The sequence below is a fragment of the Callorhinus ursinus genome, unplaced genomic scaffold (assembly GCF_003265705.2).
Source record: "Callorhinus ursinus isolate GAN/ISIS: 27379988/994484 unplaced genomic scaffold, GSC_fseal_2.0 scaffold36, whole genome shotgun sequence".
NCBI classification, from domain to species: Eukaryota; Metazoa; Chordata; class Mammalia; order Carnivora; family Otariidae; genus Callorhinus; species Callorhinus ursinus.
This window is the reverse complement of record NW_027397098.1, coordinates 8,427,988-8,440,895: the sequence shown is the minus strand read 5'-3', so window position 1 is coordinate 8,440,895 and position 12,908 is coordinate 8,427,988. Positions and strand designations below refer to the sequence as shown.

Below are 12,908 nucleotides of genomic sequence, written 5' to 3'. Positions count from 1 at the left end.
CATCGTGGCCTCTGACTACCTGTCCAGGGCCATTTGGAAATGACTGTTCCCTTCACACAATAGTGCAGGAGAATAAAGCTAACCACTGCGTGTCTTCATTCTAAAATGTGATATTTTGTTCATCAGGGACTATTTGCATTCATTTTTATTTTTTAATATACTGCATTTAAATATTGCTAATCTTGATTACTAACCATTTTGGGCATCCTCTTAAATCGTGTGCTTCAAGGGAGCTCTGGGCTCCCCTGGTCCTAATCCTGGCCCTGCCACCATTTATGTGAGGGTGGCTCCCAGGTCAGAGACAATCTACATTTGGAAATGTTCTGAGATCTTCAGTATCCATCACATTAAAAAAAAAAAAAAATAAGGAGAGGAAGAAGAAAAGGAAAGGAAGGGTCTACTTTTCCAAGGGTCGTATGACTTTAAAACTCACTGGAATCAAGAGGAGATTTTGGTTAAACAATTCAGAGATGTAACCAAATTCCCCCAAGATGGTTGGCAGGGGAGTTTTTAAATCAGTGCTTCTGAGGTATCTTTTTTTTAAATTTTTTTATTGTTAAGGTGTCTTATTTAAAAATTTATTATTAAAATTTTATTTTATTGTTAATCACCATACATTACATTAGTTTTTGATGTAGTGTTCCATGATTCATTGTTTGTGCATCGCACCCAGTGCTCCACGCAGAACGTGCCCTCTTTAATACCCATCACCAGGCTAACCCATCCCCCCACCCCCTCCCCTCTAGAACCCTCAGTTTGTTTTTCAGGGTCCATCGTCTCTTCTAAGATGTCTTTAATGTAATTCATGTCTAAGACAAAATTATGCTCTGAGGAAAGGTAGCACACATACAAAGTAGAATTAGACATGACCAAAAGCCTTGGCTATGTCTTTTGAGTGTGACCTGGAAATGTCAGTCCCCACAGCATGAGCTGTTTAAAACTCATGGTGAGAAATCAGAACAAGCAGATATTTGCCACATCCAAATGCGCTGTGCAGATGAAGCCAAAGGGACAAAAAAGGAATAACATGGTTTAAAAAAAAAATGTTAGGTTTCTTACAATCAGCAAAAGGTGTTTACTAAGTTCCAATTGCACAATTCGAGATTTTAAGTGTTTTAGCAAATAAGTGTTATCCAGTCTTTCTTGGTGAACACAGAGACAGGCACCTGTCTGACCAAACAATATCTTAGCTATTAGTTTAAAAGCAAACAACTAACCAAAAGCTTAATGCATGTGGAGTGAAAGAAACAAAGATCACATGTACACCTTGGTGTGGTGACCCCAAGTCTTGGATTTTTTGGAAAGAGTCCAATTTTCAAATTTTATGTCCTATTGTCTCTAGGCTTGCCTCAGTCAGACCAATTGGGCACATCAATAGGCCCCAAATAATGTCATATTGGCGAGGTTAGCATTACCTACTTGCCTATTTTGAGGCATCCTAGGAAGGACAATTTGCTTCCCAAAATATCTTCCCACGTTCTCCATCTGAAAAAGGTCAAAGTGGCAACACTTCCGTCTCAGGACTATTGGAAGGATTTTAATTTATGCCTCACGGTGATGGACAGTCACTGTTCACCAAGTCTCCTTTTCTAGAGGAGACATGCTTCCAGACAAAGATCAGGAACCAACTTAGTCTTGGAGAGAAATGAAGTGTCAATGAAAGTGAGCATGGAAAAAAAATACACTGCAAACAACTCTTGTGTCATCAAAATCCCCGAAGCTGGAACTGAGCTGAAAAGCTGAGCAGTCCTCCAAGGGGGCCTGTCCTCTCAAGGTCACTTCCTATGTGGCCAAGTTGGAAAATGGACAAGAAAGAAGCCCCAGAGGTAGCTGGGATGCAGCAAGGGATAGAATTGACTGCACTTTCAGGCCTCATGGTGGCAGCCCTCTTGGGCCTTCCAGCAGCATGTCAGAGGGGCTGTGGATCATGGCTGCTCTCTGCCTTCTGGTCTTCCTCCTTCTGAATGGGAATGTCCATCGGGGTTCTCCTGTCATCATATCACTGTGGCTTTTTGGGTGTATGTGGGGGGAAATGTGGGGGACAAAAACAGTTCCATTCATACATCTCCAGATCAAAAAGAGTCCTATCTAATTTTGATGAAGACACCACTGAGCATTTTCTAGGCTTGGAGTCACATGCTGGCCAGGATTTGGGGTTATCTACCGTGGGGAGATGAGTGTGTTTTCTGTGTGGGAATAAGGGAGCCAAGGGTACCCAAAGAAGCCAAGATCATTTTTGCTCAGCCAAAAAGCCACAGGCTGCCCACATTTCATAACTTCCCTGGTAACTGGGTCAAGGCACCTGACTTGTGCTGGTCAGTGCACCGGGAGAGGAAGAAATGACTCTGGGGTGAGAAAGAGCCAGTGGGATTCCGCCATGTCTCTCTTTCCCTGTCACTGACCGCGGATGCTCCATGGTCCAGATCATGTGGCTACAAGGTGCATGGGTGCATGCCTTCACACAAGCGAGAAGTAACTGAAATTCTTTAACAAGGACACATTCTTTCATTTGAAGAGTAGAGATAAAGTTTGGAAGACAAATGCTCCTATGAGAGGAAATGCAAATTGTCCTATCAGAAACAAAGGCAGATTATTTCTTGATATTGGGTTTTGTTCCTGGAAGGGCAGTAGATATTTTTAAATGAGGGGGAAAAGCAGAGGAAACACCAGAGAAGGGGGGAAAAAAGGAAGCTAAATGTATTGATGGGGAATGAGGACACATTTCGCCCATTTAATTTAGCTTTGGACTGGCCCAAAATGTGAGAGTGAGGGGGAAAAATGTCACATTTGGACTTTTTATAATTGGAAAGGAGAACAGCTCTAGTATGTAACACAAATGTCCTAAATCTAAATGGGGTTATTTTAAAACGGAGGATTTCAAATAGCTTTGTAAATTGGGCACTGTAGTGAAGATCACAATGCTTGCTTGACTCATTCTATCACGCTGTGTTAAATACACAGAGGAAGCCTCTAACATTTTACAGAAAAAAAAAGAAAGAAATAAACCTTACTCCAAAATTAAAATAATTCAGGGGTAGGTAGGAAGACGAAAAGTTACTTCACTTAGAGAATAGTGCTTAAGTTTCATAGGTCTGTAAAAACAAACTTGACAAACGTATAACTTTTGAATCACTTAGGATATGTGCAGTTATTTTAGTATTATGTGTAATGAAAGTTTAGTTGTATAAAATTGAATATAGTGAAGTGTTAAGATATTTCACCAGGATTAAGTTAATCCTTCTCCAACACAAGGAAAAACAGTTGCCAATAAACTCTCTATTTTTAACAGCCACTTGAGAGAGACAAGATGAGACTTATAAAAATCCCTTTCAAGAAGTTTCCAGTACAGTAACAGTTTACACCCAACACATACATAAATACATTTCAAAAACTTGGCCTCTGCCAAGTTACAAAGTCTGACTTGTTAGAGTTACATCATGTTTTTAAAGCATGTTTGAAATGAAGCTTGTCATACATCAGACTTCAGTGAATCTAGAAAGGACTGTCCTTTTTTTAGAAACTTAACGGGCTGCTTTCTCTTTGAGTTTTTCAAAGAATTATTTTAGTATCAAAATTCTACACATGGAATGAGAAGCAGTGGATTTTGTTGCGTTTTTTTGGAATACACTGTTTTTGCTCATTTCCCATGTACAATGGGCCTTCCCCTAGCCTTTATAATGTTGGTATCAGAACACAGAGATAAAACCATTATAGAGGAAATACTGTGACTGAGCCCTTCAATATGGACTTTCTATATTTTAGTGGCTAGCCAGGTCATGAACTGGCATGGCCAGAGCAGGAGAGTCTTATCCTGGATTTCAAGATTTGCTTGTGGGAAGGAAAATGTAAATGAATGGTGAGGGTAAAGGAACAAAGAGTAGGCAACTCTTTAAGAGCTGGCCTGCTAGCAAGGATTCCTTTGAAAATGAAAGATTTATCTAAAAACAGAATAAAGTTGTATTCTCTGCATGTTTGTTTTGCTGACTTATTATGTAATTTGGAAAGGTAGGTTCTGGGATCAGAATGCCTGGGATCACATCCCAGCACATCAATTTAGGATAGTATGATCTTGGGGTGTGTGTCCAAACCTCCCTGATCCCATTTCTTAATGTTTTTTATAATCTCCTAAACATTTCCTTTACAGAACTTATCACTATTTGTCATTATATTCTAGCTGTGAATATTCAATGTTGCTTATCCTTCGTATTACAGTGAAAGCTAATGAATGTGAGTCCCGACTGTTTAGCTTGCCATCATTCTATCAGACTCTTGCCCTGTGTCAGCACTTTGCTGACACTCAGTAGAAGCTAGTTAAATAAATGAATGAGTGAATGGCTGAATGAGTTTTTCTGATAGACCCATCTTTACAGTAGGGTTGCACCTGGCAGCAGGGTGATCTTACTAGTTATGGCCTTGGGCTGACAATGTGAGCTTTTTAAAATACAGTCTTTCCTGAAATTAAATCCTAACTTTTCTTTGCTGAAAAGCTTGTCCTGTTTGAACGGCTATTGCTAAGGTTTGCTTTTGTGATTCCTTTTCCTTTGGTTCAGGAGCCAGGCGGTACCTTTCTGTCTCCACATTCTCCCTATAGGCGAATTAATGGATGCACTCCATTTCCCATCTAATCTTGCTGGCTTGGAATTCATTTTATCTTTTAAAATACTTTGAGTATTTTAATCGGATTAACTTTTTTTTTTTTGAGACAGAGCACGCGTGTGCGCGTGTAAGGGAGGGGCAGAGGGAGAAGGAGAGAGAATCCTGAAGCAGACTCCCCACTGAGCGTGGAGCCCAACATGGAGCTTGATCCCAGGACCCTGAGATCATGACCTGAGCAGAAATCAAGAATCAGACGCTCAACCGACTGAACCACCCAGGTGCCCCTGATTCATTAACTTTTAATTTTAAAGTTTCTCAGATGCCAGTTCCCATCGCTTAAGAGGTAGAAATAGGTGTTTCAATGTGTCTCTTGCACAAACAATACTAGTGTGTCTATATTAGACCACAGATCTATTTGTAGCGATAAATACAATACTTAAGTCTAATTTCATAAACAATATACATTGTTGTCCTAAGGCTTTGTGAATGATGAGGAGGAATTAAAAAGGTAGGTTTGTTTCACAAAAAAAGAGATACAATTTTATTTACTGGGTCATATTTCTGATAAGATCCATGGCAAATTTCTAGATGTTATGATCCTATACTAGATACTAGTCTAAACTGAGACTGGTTGAAGTCTCTTAAACTAGCAACAAAAGGATGGCCTGACCAATATGTTTAACTGTTTTGTCCTCTGCCATCTGCTATCCAATATCTTCCAATTCTTTTTTCTTTTTCTTTTTTCTTTTTTTTTTTTAGTGGTGGTTGGGAGTGACACAGAGAAGAGACAGAGGCTGGGACTTTCCTGGGGTGGATGGAGTGTGGCAAGGCTGGTCCTGATGGCCACACACACACAGGTCAGCTATCCCATGTGGAAGGTAGGCCTTAGGTGCTCAGGCCAGGGGTGCTAGAGTCTGGCTACTTGGCTTCCTGCCTGGCTTCTGCCGCAGGATAAGAAGCAAGCTACTGGATCGCCTCTGCACATAGGTCCATGGGATGACTTCAAAAGACAGACCCAGCAGGCCATCTGCACCACTACTGTTGCCCCTGAAGGGGGTGCACCATTCCTGGAAGTCCTGCAATACCAGGTCCACACATGGTGTGGATGGAGCAGGCTCCTCTTCCATCTCCCTGCTCCAAAAATCCATTGAATTTATTGTCTTGACTAGAGGATGTATCAGATAATTAAACTCATAAGAACTTCATCTTAGCCAAAAGGCCGGGGAGTGATTATCTTCCGATTCTTAATCTCATACTCAAACGTGTCAATCTTAGATTATGAAGTCTATGAAGTACACAAGTGTAAGCATGTTTCATTCTCTCAAGACCTACAGATAGCTATTTCTGTATAGTCAACTTCTTCACCTTTCCTGGTAAACATATTAGGCAAATGAGATGATTGGAACTCCCTGAATTCTGCGTTACCTTTGCAAGATATTTGCAACAGATGTGGCTTAAGACTCTTTTGCAGTGCTTGCATTAGCCAAAGCGATTGCCACCCAATGTTGTTAGGAATTGAGTTTTTAAAACAAATCGTTCTGAAATTGCAGAATGACTCTCTAGTGTTGAAGATCTGTGAACTTTGTATGGCTCTGTAGGAGATGAAGATTTTCCGATTTCAGTAAAAAAAGAAGATACTGAGGGAGCCTTCACTTTGATAGTCTCAAAGTGCTTCTTGAAAAATGATACTAATTAGTGCAATTTTGACTTTATGACCCTCAAGCCTGGACTTCTGCTTTTGTTTATAGTCAAGTAAGCTCCAATTGGATTAACCTTGTTGCTGATAACTATGTACTCTGGCTAAAACATAAAAAAATTACTATGGGAGGGCACTGGAAGAAATCCCAAAGCAGGCAGATCCAGGAGGCAAGTTGATTCCGGGAGAAGGGAGCCATGTGGTGTGAGTTTCCTTTTCCTACAGCTTTGAGACTGTTGGCAGTCCCCAGTCTGCATCATGTTCAGTGGTTACAACTCAGTGGAAAACCCACAGATGTCTTGGCTTGAGGAATTAGTTGAGAGTTTGCAGCAACAGGGCTGCTGGGAAATGAGAAGGTAAAGGGGAGAGCCAGATTTTCGGGTATAGCCTTATAGGTTGTTATCATGACTAATGGATGACTCTTGTACAACCGGTCACAATACATATCTATTGAGAAAATGTGCCACACCAAAATAGAGCTAAAGATTATAAATCAGTATAATTCAACATCCACACTGATGATTGTCTAATAGCTAGAATATATAGTACCTTGTGTACTGAGAGAAATGCAATCCTCTCATCTCAAAATACAATGGATGCATATACATTTAAGATTTTAGGAACAGACTTCGGATTCTGTAACTATACTTGATCTTTTTCCATCTGGTAGAGCAATCGCACCCATTTTTAAGGGTATGGTCTTCCAATTTATTGACAAGTAAACCAGTGTTGCATTAGACTTTGAGAAGGAGATATTTCTTTAAATAATCCATCACTTTTTTCTTTGCATTTCTAACTGATGATCTAGGCTGAGAAACTCTGAATTTCTATCATGATTTCCCTCATGGGTCTTGAATTTTTCATCCACTGACTGACTTGTCCAAAGAATTCATCCGATGGCGCTCATCTCTCTAATTGAACTGCTCCTCTGCTTCCTAACTTGATTTAATTACAGTTCTTTCAAAGTTTCTCTGTTTCTCACATCAATTTGGCGTTTATGCCTTTAGTTAATATACAAGTCACCCTCCTCCATTCGGTGGCATCTGCATGGAGTGGAGTCCAGGTTGAGTACATAGTAGATACTTAACAATTGTTGAATGAATGAACAAACAGATGCATAATTAAATTTCCTAGGAGAAAGCAGGTCATGTTAAAGAGGCTAGAAAGGAAGTCCTTTCACTGTTCAGAATTTTCTCTGCTAGATGCAAGCATCAGGCTTAGCTTTAAGACAGTCTATCGGGAGAGCCCTGGGGGATTCCTTGCCTCCTTTTCTTTGGAATACCCTATTTTTGGTCTTCAGGAAACAACCAAACTGTAGTCCTCTTCCCACCTTGCTGAGGGGGAGACAACACGTTGAAGGTACACAGACTGGAGTTTAAATTTTGGTTCTGCCATTGTCGTCCATGGAACCTTCTGCCAGTGCCTGACCCCCGCTGAGTCTGTCTCCTAGGTCTGGGATGAGAATGGGTTGATCTGGGGCGACAAAATGAGACAAAAATGAAACATTTCTAGTCAAATAATACCTGTGGTGCAGTAATAATCATAACCGTCTTGTTGAGTTTTCCTGTGGGTTAGGCACTTTATACGCATTATTTCAGATAATGCCCACAGCTGGTAGGTACTCTATTTAGGTTCATTTTACAGAGGAAAACAAAGACTTACAGCGGGGTTATTTCCCAGCCAGATTTCGGTAATGGGTCTGCGTCCATCACCACTTTCCCATGCCTCCTCCTTACAAGGTAGTCAGGAGTTGGGAGTACTTATCACCAACATCACCATCGTAGTGTGTACATATCTTATGAAACATTACTGCATCACATATTCTTGTTTTAAAAGGTGACTATAATCAACTTCATAGCATTTGGGAGACTGGGGATCAGGAAGTGTTTGAAGTTGCCATGTACCCCAAGTTTGTCAAGATCTCTCTGTGATGACGTGGTCTTCATGAAGTCAGCAAAAACTGACTGTTTGTTCACAACACACAAATCAGAAGATTGTTTTGTTTTCCCCCAAAGTACTGGTTTTTAAGCTGCCTGCTACCTCCATAATCTCAGAATTTATGCCTGTGCATGTCATAAAGATGTTTAGAATCTGCTTAAATCAATAAAGATAAACGTTCCTGGGAGTAACCATATTCAGAATGTGGCTTGTTTTTAAGATCTCAGCAAAAACAGCTCCCTCCCCCACCAAAACCAAAAACAAACAAACAAACAAACAAACAAACAAAAAACCCTACCCAAACCCAGTGTTAACTCTAGGACCCTGTCAACGTGGAAACCTTAGGGGTTGGGTCCATCGTGGTAATATTTGAGATCCTGGCTCCAGGATGTCTTGTTTTCTCTGATAGACTGGATTCCCCAATAAAGGGCTGCCCTTCCACTTCACCTCTGCTTGGCAAATGCATATAAAAAGGAATATCCTGAAAAGTGACATTTTTTAGAGATGTTACTCTTCATTGGCTTCAATGATAGAAGACAAGCTCGTGCCCTTTAACTCCACCTCTAGGCTCTGAGGCTGGATCCATCAATTTTCTCTTTCCATAAAGATGTCTTAGCTGTCTCGTGAACTAATTTATGTTTCTGTTCTTATTTGGCAATTTACTTTCCTGGTTTGACATCCCAAACAAACAAAAACAGCATTTCTGGAAATTCTTCACTGTCCTCATTTTATACTATCTCTTAAATTTTGCATCACAGATTCTATATATTTTTGTGCTTCTTTATCAAATGATCCAATGCCTTCTTAATTTTTGAACGTGCTGTGGTGGGAGCATTTCCTATCATCATTAAAAGCTTGGTGAGACTGTGTTTTAGTGGTTTTCATGTGTTAGATGTGGAAATTGAAAATATTGAGATTAGGAAGAGAGACTTCTAGGCTTTAGATTTCTAAAAATAAATACTATGAACTAAAAATCATTAAGGGGTCAAGATTGTGGTATTGTTTGCAAGTACAGAAAGAACTTCTAGACTGGTTTCTAAGTGGTGGGTTTCTATTTTAATTATATTTGTGAGTACGTTCTCTTGACCCCTATTTATTAAAATTACGGTATGATTTATCTACTTCCATGTAGGCTCAGTTAGGCCAGGGAGGTCAAATATATTCTAAAAAACATTTCTGAATTTTAATCTTGCACTTTGCATCTGACATGGTTGAAAATATGAAAAAAAATAAGCAGTGTTTTTATAATTCTAGTTTTTTACCTCTGCAACATGATTTCATTGTAGTATGGATAAGCCTTAAACGGTTGTTAAGAAGAGAGTGAATATTGTTGAACCATAGCAAACAGTAAAATGAATATACCCAGAGCTTCCCCTCTAAAGTATTTTATTTTATTTGACTACAGAAGAATTATTTCAAATGTTAGATTTAAAATGTTTACCACCATATCTTAAGGCTAAGAACTATGACATATGTGGCCATTTTTGTTTGTTAAAGGGTGTTTCTTTTTTTTTAAATTTTTAAAAAAGTTTTTATTTATTTGAGAGAAAGAGAGAGCATGCAGGACCAGAGGGGAGAGGCAGAAGGAGGAGAGAGGGGCAGAAAAAGTGGGAGAAACAGGCTTCCTGCTGAGCAGAGAGCCTGAAACGGGGATCAATCCCAGGACCTTGAGATCAGGACCTGAGCTGAAGGCAGACGCTTAACCAGCTGAACCACCCAGGCGCCCCACAGGGTATTTCTTTATTTCTTCCCTCGGTCTGACTGAAATTGTGAGGAAAGCCAGACTTCCAAGGCCGAAAGACATACAAAGCAATATAGTGGGTCAGGTTTTCTAAAACAGTGGCTACCCAGTTTGGAATAAGTAGGATTTGTAAACCTGTACCCTTCTCCCCCATTTCTTGGGATCCACCATTTGCCCTACTTGTCTTACTGAGTAACTTGGGGACTGTACATCTTTGGCTACAGTTGACTGGTCCAGTGATGGACCTCTGACATTAGCTAGGCCAATTCGAATCTTTCCTTTGGATTTTCCCAGCTGGTACCAATGAAAATAATCCATTTTCGGCTAGTAGTAATAGCTTGATGGTGTACAGTTCACAGGTGGTTAGTGGTTGTGGTGGATAGGTATTGTGGTGGCCCTACAGCCCTGGTTCTGGTGTTCATGGGCTCATATAATTCCCGCCCTTTGAGTGTTAGCAGGGTCTGTGACTTGCTGCTAACCCATAGAATATGGTGACAATGATAGATGCCACTCGAGATTATATTAATAATTGAAGAGTCCGTCTTGGGCTGCCTAGGATGCTAGAAGTTGACTACTCACAGTGGTGCTGGTTTGGATAGGTATATTAGAATCTTTCCCTAGTTTAAACTGGCGTTTTGGTGTCAAGTATAGGCTACATTTAAAACTAACTGTATAAAAAGCATTGGCTGTATCCTTTTGACTTAATTTAATGTTGTTTCATTTCATTAATTTTGGTCATTCAAGCGTATAAGACTTATGACAAGCCCCTGGCCCCTTTTCTTTCTTTTTTTCAGATCAATTTTCTAAAATTTTAGTTTGAATACAGTTCACCTCAACTATGAAAGTTATTAATTATGTCCTTGCCATTCACTCAGTAGCACTAATTCTTTGGTTAAAAAATTCCTAACGGTCTTTGCCAGTCTCCTCATACCCTGTGGATAACAGAAATATGGTGAAACACAAAGTCATCATATCAGCATTAACTATGAGAATGTCGTTTGATTCTACAAAATTACTCAATAATATTATAGGCTTGTAGTTAATTTTATGGTTGTTATTCCTTTTATTGCTGGACATAACAGCATTGCTCAGCTGGCTCTTTCTTCCCTCTCTTCGGCCCCAAACGCTAGAAGTTGGCTACTCACAGTGATATTGGTTCAGTTGTCCTAATATTGAAGTTGTTCTAGAAAGACAAATCTTGATGAAACACAAAGAAATGAATCGACAGAATATCACCCTGAATTGTATTGCGTAGAGCACATCAGTGCAGTGGGCATACAACTGGGAAGGGGGGTTGTGGAAGTCTTCCCAAGCGCATTCTGCATTTGGTTGCACTTTCTGTGTTGAAGTTTGGTCTTAAAGACAATGAGAGAGACATAAATTGTTGAAGATCATCATCATGTATTGACTTATGCATTCATTTGAAGATGGCTTACTTAAATATTCAACACAGATATATGAAGTACATGCTTAAAAAATACTATTTGATGATAAACAAATGAGAGTCTGGAAGAATTAAAATTCGTGACAGACATAGATGTTTCTATGTGGATCTTTTTCCTTTCTTCCATCGAGAAATAGCTTCCGTCTGTGCGGTGCCAGCCAAGTCCTTATGCAACAGATCGGTGAGATCAGTAGACGCTTTGATTCATAATAACATATTTATTGTTCCTATCAGATCATTGCAGGCCATTTTTATTCCCATTTTATAGGTGGAGCACTAAATATGATATCACAGAAAGGGTTAATCAGGACAGATCTCCGGTTGTGTTTCCTGGGCACCACATATGTCCTATCTTAGTGGATGCTCTCACAACAGAAGTTTCCATGAGTAAAGAAGTTTGGTGAATGCCTTTCGTGGAATTTAATAATAAACACTAACGGATGGTAAAAGGCTCTGAGAAGCTGTAATATGTAAAACCGGACAAGAAAAGAGATAGAGAATGGAGAAAAGTCAAAGAGAGAAACCTGCTTACCCATTAAATGATCAAACTCAATTGTGCCAAGGTAGACTTTTCCCCAGGACTCTTCCTGATATTCTTTGGCCCCTGCTGGCAAAGTTGCCCTCCCCACCCCATCTCCAAAGCTTTTCTCTGGACAGTAAGATGAGAAGCCAGGCCTGGGTCATTCATTAACCAAACAAATGTCTACGGGACTCATACTCTGTGCCAGTCACTGGGATAGGTACCAGACATTTGACGGGGAGCTGGATGGATGGCTTCCACCCGCCCTCTGTGAGAAGAGATTGGCGGAGAAATAAACAAGCAGTTGCAATGAAACACGATACAGATGACAATCAGAGAAAAGTAAAGGATGTTAACAGAGGACATAGGTGGGGAGTAATATAAGATGACCAGAGAGGGGAGCATGGAAGGCTTCTTGGAGGAGGAATTAAGGCGAAGGATTTAAGCTAAAACCTGAGTGGTAGGTTTCTGTTACAAAAGAGCAATTTCATTGCAGGACAGAAGGCCTGGAGGGAGATTCTTTCCCTTTGGCTGGAGCTGTCCCTGCCGTAATTGTTGGCTAGGCTAGGCCTGGGAGACTGGCAGGGCCCAAATTTTGAAGGGACTTGAAGAATTTTTTTTTTCTTTTAATGAATCAAGTGATTGTTATTTTTAATGGTTCCCTTTTATCCTAACATTTTATAAAACTTTTACTTAGTCTCTTTTCACGTAAGCGAACGGATATGTTCCAGTGTTACCAAATATCAAAGCCAGAGATGCCCCAATTTTTATCTGACTTTTGCCGGACTTGAGAGTATTAGATGCCTGATCATTTAGCAGCAGTCTCTAAAGAAGAAAATATTTCAACACATGCTTGAGGTTTCTTTTTTTTCAATTAAACTTTAAATGAATGCAGAAATCTGGGTGCTTACTGCTTTTAAATGGTTTAAATTTTAACAATACATTTTGCATTGTGCAATAAAGAACCAGCTAT

General features: G+C 39.9%; 1 pseudogene; it reads right to left on the bottom strand.

Moving 5' to 3' along the window:
- Positions 1 to 5,647: 5,647 nt before the first annotated feature.
- On the bottom strand, positions 5,648 to 5,827 carry LOC112810137 (U2 spliceosomal RNA; annotated as a pseudogene).
- Positions 5,828 to 12,908: the final 7,081 nt, after the last annotated feature.